We start from the raw sequence: 16,960 nt of genomic DNA, 5'->3' as shown, positions 1-16,960 counted from the left end.
ATTCCTGAGACACAGGCTGCCTCCCAGAAAGGCCCCAGCCCCCCAAGGACACAGGGTCCTGACATCATGCCCCACACGTACCTCTGCACAGAAGCATCTTCCCAGGGGCCGCTAAATCTGTCATCCTCTGTGTCTACCTTGAAGAGGAAGTACAGGAGGTGAAAAAGAGCATCCTCAGGCCAGTGGTCATGGGTCTGGAGGTTCTGCACCCACTGGGGTAAGGAAGCAGGATCCGGAGATGCCAGGAAAGCCCCGCACTCAGCAGAGGCATTTTGTTGACCAGGCCCATGTCAGCTATCCTAACAACCCTCCCCCTCATTGGCGCCTGTGCCCACATGCTGATTGGACAGTTTCCCAGCTCCCTAGGCATTTGGAAAGCATCACTGGAAAGCTCTTTGGACCCCGCCCACACAACCCGGGTCACCCAATCTCTCTCATTCCCCATTCCCACCTGGTAGGGCCTGGGTCACACCACCATCATTCTTCTCTGCTGATGCTGTTTCTAAGTTTGGCCTCTCTGACTTCCACAAGCTTTAGAAGGCTGTAGAGAGTACAAACCCAGCTTTCTCCCATTGGAGTTGCTTTAGTGCCCTTTTCAAAAAACAGTTGGGCTTATTTGTGGGTACTATTCCTGGGTTCCTTGTTCTGCTCTGTTCTTTTAAAAAAAATTTTTTTTTTGAAGATTTTATTTATTTACCCGACAGACAGAGATTACAAGTAGGCAGAGAGGCAGGCAGAGAGAGAGGAGGAAGCTGGCTCCCTGCTGAGGTGAGAGCCCAATGTGGGGCTCCATCCCAGGACTCTGAGATCATGACCTGAGCCAAAGGCAGAGGCTTTAACCCACTGAGCCACCCAGGTGCCCCTGTTCTGCTCGGTTCCATGTTTCTGTCCTGCAAATAGCACACAGCGTTCCTTATTTTAACTACTAAGTTCTGAAACTCTGTAGACTGTGTTCACACATTAGTATTATTTTCAAAATAATTTTTGAAACTACTCTAATTCCTTTGTCCTTCCACATACATTTTGGAATATTTTTGTCTATTTCAACAAAAACAAACAAAGCTGACAGGACTTTGATAGGAACTGCATTAACTCTATCAGTCTGGGGAGAATTGACATCTTTACAATGCTTAGTCTTCCAAATCACGAGCATGGTGTATTTCTCCATTTATTTATATCTTTGACTTCCTGTATCAGTGCTAAATAGCTTTCAGCATGGGATGCCTGGACAGGCACTGTTAGATTTATCCTGAAGTACTTTCTTTGTACGAGTAATTGTGAATGTGTGTTTGATTGTGGAGCCCATATATTCATTGCTAGCATACAGGAATACAACTTACTTTACATAAGGTAAGAATTACTTTGTCATACCCTCTTATGGCATAAGGCCTGAAATTAAGATTCTGTAATAAGGGCTGTCTTGACACCTGAAGATCAAGGAGGGACTCAAATGGCATCATGCACGTTCTCCTCTCACTGTCACAGGGGAGGTCTCTTAACCAAACACCCTTCTCATCACAGGGACCAGACATAGAGCCTACTGGTTTTGGGGGAGTAGTGTTCAGTTCTCTAGAAGCCCACTGAATTTTTCAAGGAAGCCACTCATACCCTCCCATGGGAACCAGGACTTGCCTGCCCTCTTGTTTCAACCAAGTCTTCCCTTCCAAGGCCCTGCTCCTTCTCTCTGTTCCCAAGTGCAATCTCTGTGCAGTCTTGCACCGTGTTTGGTATCCTCTCCCCTGAAGTGTGAGTATATGTGACTAGTAAACTGTTGTTAATCGCATGTAGCAGGTGTCAGGGGATCCCCAAACATCTGGAGCATGTCTCCTCAGGCCTCATCAGGGACCTGAGGAGAAGGTGATTCAAACAAGTGGCATCACAAACAGGGTGTTCCCACATTAAATGAAGACATGGAGTCAGCCTGACCTGCTGCTTTGCTAAGTCACTGGCTTCAGGGGTGACAATGACGATCTGGGAGGGAACTGGCAATCACTGGCAAGCTGTTTTGGCTCATGTTCTATTCTCTCAAATGGAGGTCGCCATCCATTTCCAAAATAATACCCCATCCTTGCCAAAAAGGTGAGAATGAATGAGAATTGACTATCTGGGGGAGAGGTGTCAACTATGTGGCCTGCATTGGTCTCCAAGTCTCCCCCCTGAGGTTGGCAACTGCAGGACATGCTGACTGGTGTGCTTGAGTTCCAGGGACTGGGTGATGGCCCAGTGCTTGGGGCTGATGTACAGGTCTATGGGGGAAAGTGCACCTCAAGCACAGTCCTGGGGCTGACCCTCTGTGTTGTGGGTGCAAAGGAGGGAGACCGCGGCCCCAGGGAAATGTAAGAATGGCTCCCTGGCTGCTTCCCGAGTCACTGTGTTTCAGGCATTGGGAGTGGCCTTGCCCGACTCCGAGCTGCCACTCCTCTCCCTGTAACCATGTGTCTTCCTGAGCCCTCAAGGTTTTCAGGTAGACATCCATGGCAGCCCAGGGCCCACCAGCTGATCAAAAACAGAAAAGTGGAGGGGGGGCATTTGGTGTTCCCCTTCTCTCGCAGTGCCAAACACCTCACCAGCACACTTGCCTTTCTCGTAGTGTTGTTGCTCCCCAGCTCGTCGATAGACTAATCTTGTGATTCAGGGGCTTGAGGCTCCGACTCTGGCCATGGACAGAATGATTTTCCTGGCTGTGGACTCGAACACTGGGAGATGGACTGGCATTCCCACAAGAAGAGGATGGCCATCTGTGGGCTGACCAAACCAGCTCCCTTTCCCACATAAACATGCAGAACATGTGCGCCATGTGATTAGATGGGGACAGAAACAAAATCTCATGGCTTTGTGTGGTTAGAAATGAAAATCTATCCTGAGGAAATCTGTAGAGAGGGAAAAGGGGGGAAGGGAAACACTCTTTGTGGGTGCAAAGGAGGCTTACTGAGAGAAGGTAGGGCTGTAGCAGAAGATGGTTTTGCTTCATCAACGACTAGGCTGTGGGTCTTGTGCCTTTCCACTGACCACCCCATTGCCTAATCTGTTTGGCACAAGATCCTGATCCTCAGTATTATGGGGAAAACATATGGGGGACCCCTGTGGTACAGTGAGGGGATCAATTCCCACTTGACTTACACCAGGAGACTTGAAACCATACAACCATTGCCACAACGGAAACTCCAAGGCTGATGATGCTGATTTGGGACACTCTGGAAAAAAAAACCCCGAGAAAGAGCAGCAGGGTAATGAGACACTCCCCCACCCCACAGGGGTTTCTTCTTCCAGAAAGAAACAGACCCAAGCATAGGAGAAGTGGAAGAGAGAAATCTGAATAGAGGAGGCAGAACCCAACCCCCACCTACCATGACTAATTCAACATAGGTTCAAAATTTGACCCAACTGTAAATCCAAAATTTACAGGGGCACCTGGGTGGCTCACATGGTTAGTCAATGACTTTAGCTTGGGTCTTGATTCCAGGATCCTGGGATAGAGCCACATATCAAGCTCCCTGCTGGGCAAGGAGTCAGTCTGCTTCTCCCTCTACCTCTCCCTGCTACTCCCCCTGAGGCCTGCTCTATCACACGTACTTGCGCTCTCTCTCTCTCTCTCCAATAAATAAATAAAATCTTTGAAAAAAAAAAGAAATCCAAAATTTACTAAAATAATTTAATTGGCAAAAATAAAAGGAGGCCCACTGTCTTTTGTGCCTCTACATCATAGGTTCTGAATGAACTTTAATGTTGCTAGGAGGCACTGCTTGCCTAACCTTAATGGACGTATTATGAGGGCTAAAATCCCGTCTGTAGCAAATATAATAACCATATTTTCTATCCTCTGTATTTAATGCTTTGACATCTCAGGCCTTGCTGACTTCGGAGGGACTGTCCTTGGCAGGCTTACTGAATTCCTAGAGATGGTCAGCAGCTTGCCTGCCAGCAAACCTTTCACAGGTAAAGCAACCAAATCAGAGGCTTTACCCCCAACCATCTCTTGTAAGAAACTCTTACACTCTGGGCCACTATGCCCTGCCCTGATCACCCCAGGGGCAAGGACAGGCTACTCCAGACACCACTGTGTCCCAGAACCCACTGAGATGACACAAACTAGGCAGTCCTAAACGTGCTTACCCGGACTCACCTGCCCCTTCCCAGGGAATCCATGATAAACGGTCTTCCCCCTATTGTCCCTTCACTTCCTCTTTTTCTTGACCAAGCCTGGTGCTTCCCAGGGCCACCCTCCATGCCTCCCAGCACCTCCTTTCATGGGATCTGTGAGTCCAAAACACTTTTTCCGTTGTAAGAGTTACTTGTATATCTACCTGTCTTACCATAACTGATTAAAATAAACTCCAGTCCCCTTAAAACATCTGAGACACCTGAGGGGCTCAGTGGGTTAAGCTTTTGGCTAAGGTCATGATCTCAGAGTCATAGGATTGGGTCCCATGTCCAGCTACATGCTCGGGGTGGAGTCCACTTGGGATTTTCTCTGCCTCTGCCCTTCCCTTCCCAACACCATCCCCTACCCCCGCTCCTTTGCTATCTCTCTCTCTCTTTAAAATAAAGAAATAACGTCATTTAAAAAACCATGAGGGATGAGGCACCTGGGTGGCTCAGTGGGTTAAAGCCTCTGCCTTCAACTCCAGTCATGGTCTCAGGGTCCTGGGATTGGGCCCACATTGGGCTCTCTTCTCAGTGGGGAGCCTGCTTCCCCCACAACCCCTCCTGCCTCTCTGCCTACTTGTGATCTCTCTCTGTCAAAATAAATAAATAAATGTTTTTAAAAAATAAAAAAAAAATGAGGGAGCTTAACCAGTTTAAAGATGGTGAATACTTCGCTATGATAGATTTGGCCAAGATGTTCTGATCAGTGCCTATTTCAACATCCTCACAGGCATGTGTGCCTCAACCTTGAAGGACACATGATATACCTTGTTATACAAAGGGCATCCAAACCACTCTGCTATCATAGGCAACCTTTGTGGGTAGGAGCTTACTACACCCATCTTTCTTGAGGAACATAGGTGTGACATCACATTTAAGACATCCTACTGTGGGACGCCTGGGTGGCTCAGTTGGTTGAGCGGCTGCCTTCGGCTCAGGTCATTATCCCAGGGACCTGGGATCGAGTCCCACGTTGGGCTCCTTGCTTGGCGGGGAGCCTGCTTCTCCCTCTGCCTCTGCCTGCCACTCTGTGTGCCTGAGCTTGCTCTCGCTTCTCTCTCTATGACAAATAAATAAAAAAAATCTTAAAAAAAAAAAGACATCCTAATGTGAGGAAATTTATTTGGCAAACTTGTTAAGGACCTACAAATGCGGGTGTTCCTGGCTGGCTCTGTCAGTTAAGTGTCTGCCTTCAGCTCAGGTCCTGATCTCAGGGTCCTGCAACAAGCCCTGCATCAGGCTCCCTGATCAGCGGGAAGCATGCTTCTCCCTCTCCCTCTGCCCCTGCCAGCCCTACTATTCCTCTCTCTCTCTCTCTCTCTCTCTATCTCTCGTGCTCTATCAACTAACAAATTCAATCTTTTAAAAAGAAAAAAGGACATAGAAGTCCAACATCTCTCAGTACTTTTTGGGTTCTGAGGCAACATATTCCTTGTTTATAAATTTTACAGAAGCCCATTTAGGCTGTTACTTGTCAATGAGCTCACAATGAAGGCAGGAGGGTCTCCCCTCAACAAAAGTCAAGTAAAAAATGTGCAAGTAAAAATGACCTGTTGAGGGTGATGGGGTGGCTCAGTTGGTGAAGCATCTGCCTTAGTTTCAGGTCCTGATCTCAGGATCCTGACATCAAGCCTGGCAGGGGGATTCCCTGCTTGGTGGGGAGCCTGCTTCTCCCTCTCCCTTACACCTCCTCTTCCAGCCAGAGCTCTCTCTTAATTACATAAATAAATTCTTTTTTAAAAATCACCTGTTAGTACCCAGGAGAAAAGGCTTCAGTAGCCTCCTCTCTCCTTCCTGGAGTCCCTGGACCACCCATGCTATCTGTCAATTGTCCATGGGATCCCAATGCAAGAAACAGCCCTCCTTATTCCTGGGTTATAGACCATGAAAGCAGCAGTTGCTGGCACAGGGGTCTCCTGAAAATAGAGTCTCTCACAGGCTCTGAGCCTTCCTATCCAGCTGTCTATTATTCTCTGGGTCATGGCACCCCCACCAGCTTAATAGAGTCACCAAGGCCTACTTGCTACAGGCTGTAGCCAAAGTCTGCTTATCCTACCTGCAGGTGGAGGTGGAGGCTTCAGTCCACAGTGCATTGCCAGATTCCATGGTGCTGGAGGACTTCAGCTCTTCCTTCTACCCCTTGGCCACCCAGGGAATTCCTTGGGATCAAGTGCATGAACATCTATGGAAGATATTACATTTTGGTTTTGATGACCACGTCTCCCTCCTGCTCACATGACAGCTTCACGTCCTGGAGAAGCAACTTTCCTATGCCTTAAGGGTCTCAGATGAAATGGATGTCCAAATATCAGAGTCCACTATGATGGAAAGCCCGAGTTTGATTAAGATTCAGATGGCCTCAAATGGCCTCCATGTTCTCTTCCCACACTGCTCCCACAGATCAGATCCTCTGGCCAACAAGGCCTCCTAAGCACAGGTACCAGGCACAGTTCCTCCCCAAGTAGTAAGTTCCGGTTCCCTGACAGCCTGTGGAATGATCCAGCAAGCCAGTCATTCCCTCCTGCAGGAAGTAGGGCTCACCTTCACTCTCCTCTGCACCCACAGCCCTTGTCCATTCTGTTCCCAGGTGCAACGTCCCCCATGGCCCTGCATGATGTGTGTATCCTCCTTCCCTGGGCCATGAGGATAGGTCGGTAACAAATTATGGTGGATCTCAGCTATGTTGCATGCGGACACTGCATAGCTTTAGGGTTGGAATCCTTCCCTTCACCAACGGGTGAAGAAGAGGATGAAATCTTTCTCACTTGTACCTTTGTCAAGGCACAAACAGGAGGCTCATGGACATGAAGTTATTTGGATAATAATCTATTTGGGGCTTGCAAGAATTCACCTGGAGCTAAAGGGCAGCCTTTATGTGAACGATGAAGAGGAAGGAAGGCTGCAAAGGCAAGGGCTTGGATGCTCTCTTAAAGGTCAAACTCCAGGCAGTGGGGAAACCCTCCAGTAATTACAGCAGGTAAGTAACATCACATGTTCATCTCAGTTCTTCCTGACAGCAGAGTTCAGAATGGATTCAAGGGAGGCTAAGAGTGGAACCAGCAAGATTGTTATGGAGTCTACTGAACCAGTCTGAGACAGCAGTGGGTGAATCAGAGCACTGACAACAGGAAAGCAGGGAAGGAATGACCATATTTGGTAGGCTGAAGAGAGAGCAGAATGGAAAATGGAATGAGGTCCTTAAAGAAATCTGAATGGATCCTTTCCAAGGTGCAATGGAACAATTCGCCTTGAAGGGCAAAGGAAGATTTGAAGGGGCTTTTGAAGAAATGAACAAGGGAGTTGACCATGGACATTCCAGGTAAAAACCACTTAAATGCTAATCAAGGGTAGCTATTTGCATAATGTAGGGTAGAACCATAAGCAGCTGGATTTTCTTTTAAAGAATACGATGGGATTCATTCCCATTTCAAATGGTCTCCAAGGCAGAGTGATGTGGAGGGAAAAAATAAAACAAGTCAGAGAATACAATACTCCTTACTAGACAAATATACATAAGGCCCAAGAGGACTCAGGTTACCTATAGAGTGCTTTTGCAGACCACAGAAAAGGAAATGATTTTAAAAAAATAGAAACTAAAAAATAAGCTAACAGAAATGAGACTTACCTGGGAAAAGCAAACTTGCCGTTTTTTTTTTTAACCTTATATTCATCTTGTACTTTCATGCTATTCACTTTGTTTCCCATATAAAAAGTGTGTACTCGTGTATTTGATAAATTTGGAAGACTAAAACAAGTTGATGTGTTCCCTAGATCAGATATATGAAGACACCTGACCCTTGTGAAAACCTTAAAGCATTACAGAAATTATTGGAAGAATCCTTTGACCACAGCCCCCAAGCCCAGCAGTGTCGGACGGTCCTAACAAAGTGACCACTGTTCTGGTATCTGGGTGGCTCAGTCTGTTAACCATCTGCCCTTGGCTCTGGTCATGACCCTGGGGTCCTAGGATCAGGTCACAGGTTCCCCTGCTCAGTGGAGAACCTACTTCTTTCTCTCCCTCTGCTTCTCCCCCTGCTTGTGTGCCCCCAATTTCTGTCAAAAAAAAAAAAAAAAGAAAGAAAATCTTAAAAAAAGAAAAAGTCACCACTGTTTTCACTTTGGCAAATACTTCTGCAGTTATTAAATGACCCCTTTTTTTGTTAAGTCATAAAATCCTATGTTTATTAAGCTGAAAGCAGAACTGCAAATAGTTTACATTTTGAAAAAGGGCATTTGGGGTTAAGGTAGACACAGAGTGACTTGGGATCTTCAAAGCATGGTCTCGTCTCTGGCTTGACAATCATCTATTTCTTTGAGAGGTCTTTGGCCGTCATTCCAACCTTCTTGGCAGGTGACAGTATATAGGGCGTGTATCTGGGTAAAGAATCAGAGATAACATGTAGAAGAAGGTGCTCCGACCCATCCATTTCCGGTCCTGGTGGGTTAATAAGAGACACAGCTGTGGTTCGGGGCTTGACATCTTTTTTTCCGGGTGTGGATCCCAGGGTAGCATTCAGTCATGGTGGGCCTTGTTTCTTAGGCAGTTGTCCCGTTCCTCCTGAATCTGGGGTTTCATGTCATGAGCAGAGGAGTTTGGCGATGAAGAAGCTGAATGAGATTCCGCTTCTAGAAACTGGACAAAAAGTCCTGAAAAAGAATTGGCCACAGCTTGGTGATTTGGCTTCCCAGGTGCATTGGGGGCGCTTCTGGATGCAGGCTCCCCAGTCACCCCGCTGGGCACACCCACAGGCTCTTGACCACGCAGCTGCCGCAGCTGGTCTTCTTGGATCCCCAGTGTGCTTGCCATCAACCTCAACGCTTCTTGCCGTTCCTCATCAGCTGCCTGGAAACATCCCACGAAGAGTCTCCTTAGGAGGGTTTTGTCCACCATTCCTCCAGCCTTATTACTAAGGTCAAGAGTTTCTTCTGTGTGACCTCCAGTATTTCCTGCTGGACCTCATTCTGTTTCTTGAACTCTTGGAGTTGGTCCTCCTTCACCTCCAAGTCGGCATTTGTTTGATGCCATCGTCCCTGTAACGACTTCAGTTTTCGTTCTAGGGTGTCTGCCTTTTCCATCCATTCAGTGATTTCCTGCTTGAGGTTCGCTAGCCTTCGATCATAGTGCCTTCCCTCTTCCTGGGAGGCGGCAAGCCAGAGCGCAGCTTCCTCTTTCTGCTGGGTGACCATGTGCAATTGCTCCCACAGCAACTCCACCTGCAGACTGGCTCTATGGTTGCCCTTTTCCATGGCAGCGGAAGACAAAACGAGTTTTCCCTGCAGGACTGTCACTTCCTCTCTTAGCTGAGCCACTTGGTCTTCTGAAGCCAAACATTCCGGGCAACGAGAATCTTGGGCCTCTGCAGCGAGGTGCCATCCTCTCTCCAGCTCCTGGGTTAGGCGCAATTCTCTCTCATGTAACTGGTGACACTCCTTCTGGTGGGCACAGGTTTCCGTTTCTGTTTCTGTGCCAACACGACATCATCTCTCTCCTGTTGACCCACAACTGCCTTTTCCTGCTTTGACTGAATGACGTCCATATGCCGGTTCAATTCCCCGCTCTCGCCATGTTCTTTCTCTCGCAGTAGTTGCTCCAGAGCAAGTGCCTTCTCTTTCATCACGGCAGGCTGGGATTCCTCCTCCCTCTGCATCTTTGAAAGCAGCCGATTTGTCTCTTGCAAGGCCTGTTTTTCCATGTCCTTTTCTCTACATGTTTCCACCATCTTTCCATTTTCCTCTTTCAGCCGACACACATCCATTTCAAACTCTGCTATCCTCTCCTTCAGGCTGGTGACTGCCTGCCTCAGCGGCTCATTCTCACTCAGTTGGCCCCTGAGCTTCTCCTGTAAAGAAAGCAGTTCCTCACTTTTGGCTGGGATTAGGAGGTCCTGAGCCTGCGGGAAATCTTGTAGAACAGCCTGTTTCTCCTTCTGCTGCTCCATGTGGGAATCGGAATCACTGTGTTCCTGTGGCTTGCCTTCTCCTTCCCCTATAGCAGCCCCTGAAGCAATCCGTCTCTGCTGATCTTCCTGGAGGGTTTGAATCTTTTTATCTTTTCCTTGCCCTGATTTTCTGAGCTCTTCTACCTCCTCTCTGAGCACCTGAGAAGACTCACTCACTCGGTCAGATTTCACGGCCTTCAGAGAGTCGGCTGCCTCTGCAGAGTCACTGGAGGGCCGGAGGAAAATCGCGTCAAGGTTCCCTAAAAGGAGGTCCTTGGCATTGTAGAGCTCCCTGATGCGGAGCTGAAGTTGTGCTAGTTCCTTCTCTAGCTCTTATAAGTTTATGTCATGTCCTTGGTAAGTGTGGATCTGGTCAAGAGAGGTCGTCTGCAGTTTCAAAACCTCGCTGTTGGTGCAAGCCCATGCCTGGAGTTGCCGCAGATCTCTCTGAAGCTGGGATGACTCACGATTCATATTTTGGACCGTGGTCAGCACCTGCTCTTTCCACTCCTCCATGATCATCACCCGCTGTCTTAATGTGTCCCGTTCCTGTAGAAGCTGCTGGAACTGATCAATAGAAACTCCTCCAACTGCATGACCAGTGCTGGGTTTCTGCAGGATTGTCATTAAAGTCTGGCATTTTTGACTTAACGCATCCACTTCCAGGTCTTTTTCTCGAATAATGTGTGACAAATCCCGAATCATTTCTCTAAACACCTCTATGTCACTGCTTTCTATTCTAGTGGACAGTTTTTGATTTTCCTCTTGCATCTTCTGGAGTTCTGCTTCTTTGGCAGCAAATCGATTGGTCATTCTGTGATAGTTCCTTTTCAGATTGTTATTCTCCCTCATCTTCTCATTTAGGACCACCAAGACCTGTTCGCTTTTCAAAATACACTCTTGCAATTGGCGCTGAAGTTGTTCCACGTGCCCATTCTGGCAGTGAGAAGCCACAGAGATTTTCCTAGAAAGATCCTGAATTTCCAAATCCTTTTGCTGGATAATTTGAGTGAGTTTCCCAATCTTCTCTTTGGAGAGCCGATCCATCCGTTGATAGTCTCTAAGTTGTTGGTGGTGCCAGTCAGTGAGGTCTGCTAGCTTCTGCCAGTGGGTGTTTTGCAACCCCGCCACCTCCAGCTGATGTTTGTCCAGCTCCCGCTTCCGCCGCTGCTCTAGGTCCCTGATGTGGCTCTTCAGTTTCCACAGTATTTCTGTGTTGATGGTATTTGGTCCCTGTGTGGAACACTGGCACAACTTCTTCTAATGAGTCACTTCAGCCTCCAATGTTTCAATCTCATGGAGGAGTCTACTGATCTGTGTCTGGGTTAAGATGACATCAGCCAAATCCCTGGCATCCCCAGGGAAAGTCCCTTTCCCCAGCACATATCTCTTAATATCGATGTCCCTGGTCAAAGAGGTTTGGCTGCTGTCCACGGCCCCTAGGGAATGGCCTAGGCCAGAGCCCAGCCTACCAGCCCAGGAGAACATCTGACGGTCATACAACTGTCCTGGTCTGCGGTACAAAAGCGTCCAGCCCAGTCGGATTACCCCGCCAAGTGTCCCAGAACCCCAAGCTGTGCAAGGCTGAGAATCAAAAGCCTACAGAAGTTTCCAGGCAACACATGCATGCCCCTCCCCCACCCCCTTCTGTGACCTCAGGTGTACCTAAGCATACAGACATTACCAGGCAATGCCTGCATGCCCCTCCCCCACCCCCTCTCTAGAGCTCCCTTCTGCCTAAGCATACAGACCTTTACAGGCAATGCCTACATGCCCATGCCACTTCCCTACCCCTCCACCCTCCCACCCCACCTCGTGCCGCTCACTCCCACCCGCCTCTGCTGGTCAGGTAGCTCCAAACAGCCAAGGTCCTCTGGCCACTGGTCCGGGTCCCTGTCCCCACAGCTCATGCCCACAACTTCCCACCCAGGCCTGGGCCCATTGTACTCCTTGGTACCTGTCCAGGGTATGCCCCTAGTGCATGATCGCGCCTGACTGCACCCAGGTGCCTGCCCCCAGAAAATGCACATGGCCCTCTACTTCCCCTAAGGGGGATCACAATACACAAAGTCCTGTGGTATGGTCTTTCCACCCATTAGTAAATTTTTCATTCTGGTGTAAATTACAGGGTCACACACATCCATCCAGCTAGGAGAGAGGATCCTCAGAGCACTTCACAGAGGTCTATATCTGCACAGAGGATGGCCCTCATGGAGACTTTGTGTATTTCCAGCCTCCAGTGGCTCCAGATTGCTCTGCCCTCCTTGCCCCATCAGTTCTGCAGGGACAGATTGGTCATGATTTGCTCTGGTGGTTCACTGGCCACTGAACACGCTGCGCCTCTATCACCTCCCGCAGATGTGCACCTAGACCAGGCAGGCGGTAGGGCAGAATGGTGGACACGCCTGGTCCGCGGGTCTTCCGCCTGCACAGAGTGGCAGGTGTGCAACAGCAGAGGCCTGATTCCACCCCCCTTGCCAGTCCTGACTGATGCTAGTCCAGGGGATAGGGTTAGGAACCACACTGGCAGCTGCTCCGCGGGAGCCCCGCTGCCCACCACATGGCCACGATTAAGAAGCAATTCTGCTGCGTGAAGCAGCTGGCCAACCAGACCCTGGCCTGTAAATATGCCCATTCAGGCTGGGATTGTGCCAGGTTAGGTCAGGAGCCAGAACGGGAGGGCTGGCGGCTCTCCTGGTGGCAAGCTCCCGTCCCCTGCCACAACCATGCACCAGGCAAAAGGGGTCCTGGTCTGGGTCTGCACCATGCCACAGACTGGAGGCCAGCTTGGGCCTGTGCCAGACTCTGGGAAGAGCTACTTGGTGTATTGGCCTTTCCAAGACGACCCCTGCAGGGGGTGTCCACCGCCCTCTGTCCTGGCCATGCCCAGCATCGCCCTGGGGGGACTGAACCTGAGAGCCTTCCCCTGGCCCCCACACCAGGGTTTGCCCTGGGCGAAAACTCTGGTACTTATATGCCTGAGGCGCCATGGACGCTGTGGTCTGGGGGAGGTGTTCTCTGCCTTTCGGGGGCACCCTACCTCTGCAGATCCTCAGCCTCCAAGTGCCTAATTGCAGGAAAGAATTAATTGGAGGTCTGGGCCCATAGGATCTGCCTCTGGAGTTCCCTCCATGGAGGGACTGTAGAGGTGCTGCTGCCTCCAAACCCAGGCCTCTGGGAGGAAAGAACTGTGGAAATGCTTTGGGCCGAATTTTCGGTTTCTTTTTCTTTTTATTTTTTTAAAGAGCTTTTAAAAAATCCTTTCTCCCTCTGGGTTTGGATGCAGATCCTCTCAAAGTTTCTTTGGTTTCTGCTTTAATGCCTGATGGGAAACATTATCCACTATGAAATGACAGCAGACACCAAGGTTTGTAGACCACCTGGCTGTTGGAATAGGAATCATTCACTGGTGGTTTTGAGAGCTCCTGGAGGTGATGGTCATATGCCCAGTTATCTGGGACACAGCTTTCAAGGTCCTTAGGGCTGCTGGCTGTACTGGACCTACTGACTGCTTATTCTGGATGAGATACCAAAGTGTGAGTCTTCCACAGCTATTGCTTTTTTGTTTTTTCCCCCAACGACTGGGTCAAATGGAGAGTGAGGTTTGGACAAAGCACATGTGACAGTTCTTCTGGTGTGCGTGTACCAAAATGCTTTTCCTTCCCCTCTCATTTTCTAAACTTGCAATTGAGGGTTTGCGGGTCCCTACCCCATAACTTTTCGCTTAGTGGCTTTGTTTTGTGTTTAATTTGGTTGCTACTCCACTCCATGATCTTAGTGTGCACTGATCCTGTTCCAGAGTTGATGCCTGTCCCCTAAAGCCTAGCAGTGCCTCCTTTGCCGTCATTTGTAGGAAAAGATAGAAATAATGCCAAATGGCAGGTAGACAGGCGAGCAGTCATAGAGGTTTGGAATGTAGGTGATGTTTGGTGGGGTGAGGTCCAGAGCCGATGTCGAGAAAGAGTTCTTGAGACCTCTTTGGTGCAAAACGGTGGTTTTATTAAAGCACGGGGACAGGATCCGTGCACAGAAAGAATGGCATCTGTGTTGTGGGAGGAACTGATACACCCTTTAAAATTGGGGGAGGTAAGGAGAGGGCAGGGTTTCAAAAGAACTTTCCTATGCTGAGGAAGACCTACAAGATACTGGAGACCTTGCCATTGTCAAGTGGCAAGTGTCAAGTAGTTTTACCCTCTAGCAGGGAATGAACATGAAGATGGTTGGAACAGACATTCTTTTGTTTCAAGGGGACTTGAGTTTTTTAAAAAACCCATTGGACTGATCCAAAACACCTCCACTAAATCTGTTCTACCCTGTGCTATTTGCCGACCTTACTACTGGCAGATAACCTTATCCTTGGAAGGGGTACCTAAGACTCAGTGTACCTGGACCAGAAATGAAAATGTCAGATGTATTCCTGATCAACCCAACTATATGACACGAAGGAAAAAACAAACCTCGGGACCAATTTGAAGGACATGGGGCTGAGAGGAGGCATTTCTCCAGTGGCATCTGTTCCTACTGCACACGCTCTGCCCCTGCATTCTGATCCAGCTCCTTCCGCCACTTGATGGCCCCTGAGGTACAGGCACCACTGACTGATGGACCACAAAGACCTCCCTGAGCAAGCACAAGGCTCTGTACAGAGAAACATGGAAGCAACCTGGACTTGTGGGACCTGAAGTCTATTCGGTCCTGGTTCTGCCACTAACCGGACCTGTCTCATTTCCTGTGAGAGAAGTTAAAACTGTTCTTGATCGTTAACCGAGCAGGTGAGGGATGAAATCAGGGAGCAGCTATGAAAGGCCTTTGTACATATCACTATCACCAGCCTTGCACATCTCTAAACTGTACTGAAGACACTGTCACGCTGACAATAAAATCTTCGTGATTGTGAATACAGCAGACACAGGGGTCTAGCGCTCACAGTCCCACTGGCAGGGTCTTCCACTCATGCAGAGGTCACATCGATAAGGGTTTTTTTCAGGAGCCCTGTTGATAACAGCAAAGGATGAGAAGCCAGGCACCCATTCTTCACCGGGGACCTGGTGACATCAAGTACGTGGCTGACGGTGGCAGCAGGCGCAAGTAGCTGGGGACAGGCATGGGAGAGAGGCAGTCACCTCCCAATATATTTTTAACATTTTGAACCAGGCGGCCACCTTCACAAATGAAACAATTTGGGAATGAAGAGGGCGAATGAATGAAAAAAAAAAAAAAAAAGAAAAAAGTAAAAAAAAAGAAGAGGGCGAATGTTCACTTACCTTTAATCTCCAGAAGGTGGTCTCCATCCCAGTCCCGAGATTTAGAAGTTGACAATGACATTCTGTTTTCTGCAGAAATGCCCTTATCAGCTGACTGACGCCATAGACTCAAGCAAAATATCCTGAGACAGAGACACAGAGACAAGTTATCGCTCAGTGAGATAGAAAGCATCCCTGCAGATCCCGCCCTAGGAGAAGAGCCAATGAGGATTCGGGTGCTCTTCTTTGGGGTCAGTGATTTTCCTGTGGACTCATGGGAGAAATCAAGACTTTCGCATTCTCTTCTTTTTAACTTAAACCTGCTGGAACCAAAGTAACTACAATCTATTTAATGATTTAATGGTGGAAATAAAGATCTTAGAAATAAAAATGTCCCTTGGGCCACCTGGGTGGCTCAGTCGGTAAAGCATCTGCCTTTGGCTCAGGTCAGGATCTGCTCCCTGCTCTGATGACAGCCTGTTTTTCCCTCTCCCTCTGGCTCTCCCACTCATGCTCTCCCTCTCCAATAAACAAATGAGATCTTTAAAGATTACCATAAAATGTCCCATGATTGTACACAGGAAAGACAAGTGTTTTACATCAAAACATCAGATCTTAATGTTCCTCTTCGAAATATGCTTTTCGTGCCCACGTGCAAACTACTGAGGACTCAGCTCAACATCAACATGCGAGATCAAGACGCTATAATATTTTGCGGTCAGAATATGGGGCAGATAAATGTCCAAGCAAAATGAAATAAAATAAAGAGGTAATTCTTACCATGTTCCCTTCATCTCCAACCTGTGTCGGTAAAACTCTCTATGTTTATAAACTGACCTCACAGACTGACTGCAGGAGAAGAAGGAAGGAGCAAACATTGCCCCCAAAATGGATTTATTCAGCTCCAGGGTGAGGAGCTTGGGTAAAGGAGATGGCGAATAAAAGGGGGAAAGGAAGATAAAATCTGTGTTCTAAAGCCCTGTTGCTTAAAGTGTAACTATCTTAAGAACAAAACCTGAGCAGCATTTAGAAATGTACTGCAATGTGATATAGGAGTTCTGTGTCTATTGATTCTCCTAATAAATCATTTGAGCTTGTAGTTTACAGGTTATCTTGCATTTTATTTCTAGGAAATCTTTTTTGTTGTATGTTATACAGTATCATCCACAACAGACTGGATGTTGAAACAAAAACTGAAAAGATGCTCACCACACCCTACTTGGGAAGCACTCTGGACATGCTAGCCCATGCAGAGAAAGAAGGCAGGCAGGCTGCTGACTCGCTGCCTCAAGGAACCCAGGTCCTCAGGGCTCCAAGAGGGGGGCACGCCTCTGGTTTTGAAATCTGCCTCAGGAGCCCCGAATGGAGGCTTCAGGCCTATTAGGCAGGCTTGGTCCTATCTTCCTAAAGCCTGGGTTCACCCTCAGCTCAAAGGAAGGTCCTTGTGCTTATTGTCACTTTAAACTTTCTTTGCATTTCTTACAAAATCTACCCAGAGGCTCTATATTTTTGGCCAGGATTCCCTGCATGCCCAAGGACTTGGGGTCATTTGGCTAATTTCTCCATCTGATCGAGAATGAGTCACCCTCCCATCTCAACTCTTTTCATTGCCTTCCTTGATAGAAGGGACTT

General features: G+C 48.3%; 1 long non-coding RNA gene across 1 annotated transcript; it reads right to left on the bottom strand.

The window, feature by feature from the left end:
- Window positions 1–5,150: 5,150 nt before the first annotated feature.
- LOC123394218 lies at window positions 5,151–15,470 on the bottom strand. The gene is made up of 3 exons (XR_006608955.1): window positions 15,350–15,470; window positions 6,203–6,328; window positions 5,151–5,206 (listed from the first exon to the last, which is right to left on the bottom strand). It is a non-coding gene; the product is annotated as an uncharacterized LOC123394218 (long non-coding RNA).
- Between the last annotated feature and the right edge of the window lie 1,490 nt (window positions 15,471–16,960).

Source organism: Mustela putorius, unplaced genomic scaffold (assembly GCF_011764305.1).
Source record: "Mustela putorius furo isolate JIRA1106 unplaced genomic scaffold, ASM1176430v1.1 tig00002033_pilon_pilon_pilon, whole genome shotgun sequence".
Lineage (NCBI taxonomy): Eukaryota > Metazoa > Chordata > Mammalia > Carnivora > Mustelidae > Mustela > Mustela putorius.
Note: the sequence above shows the minus strand (reverse complement) of the source record. Positions and strands in the feature narration are given on the sequence as shown.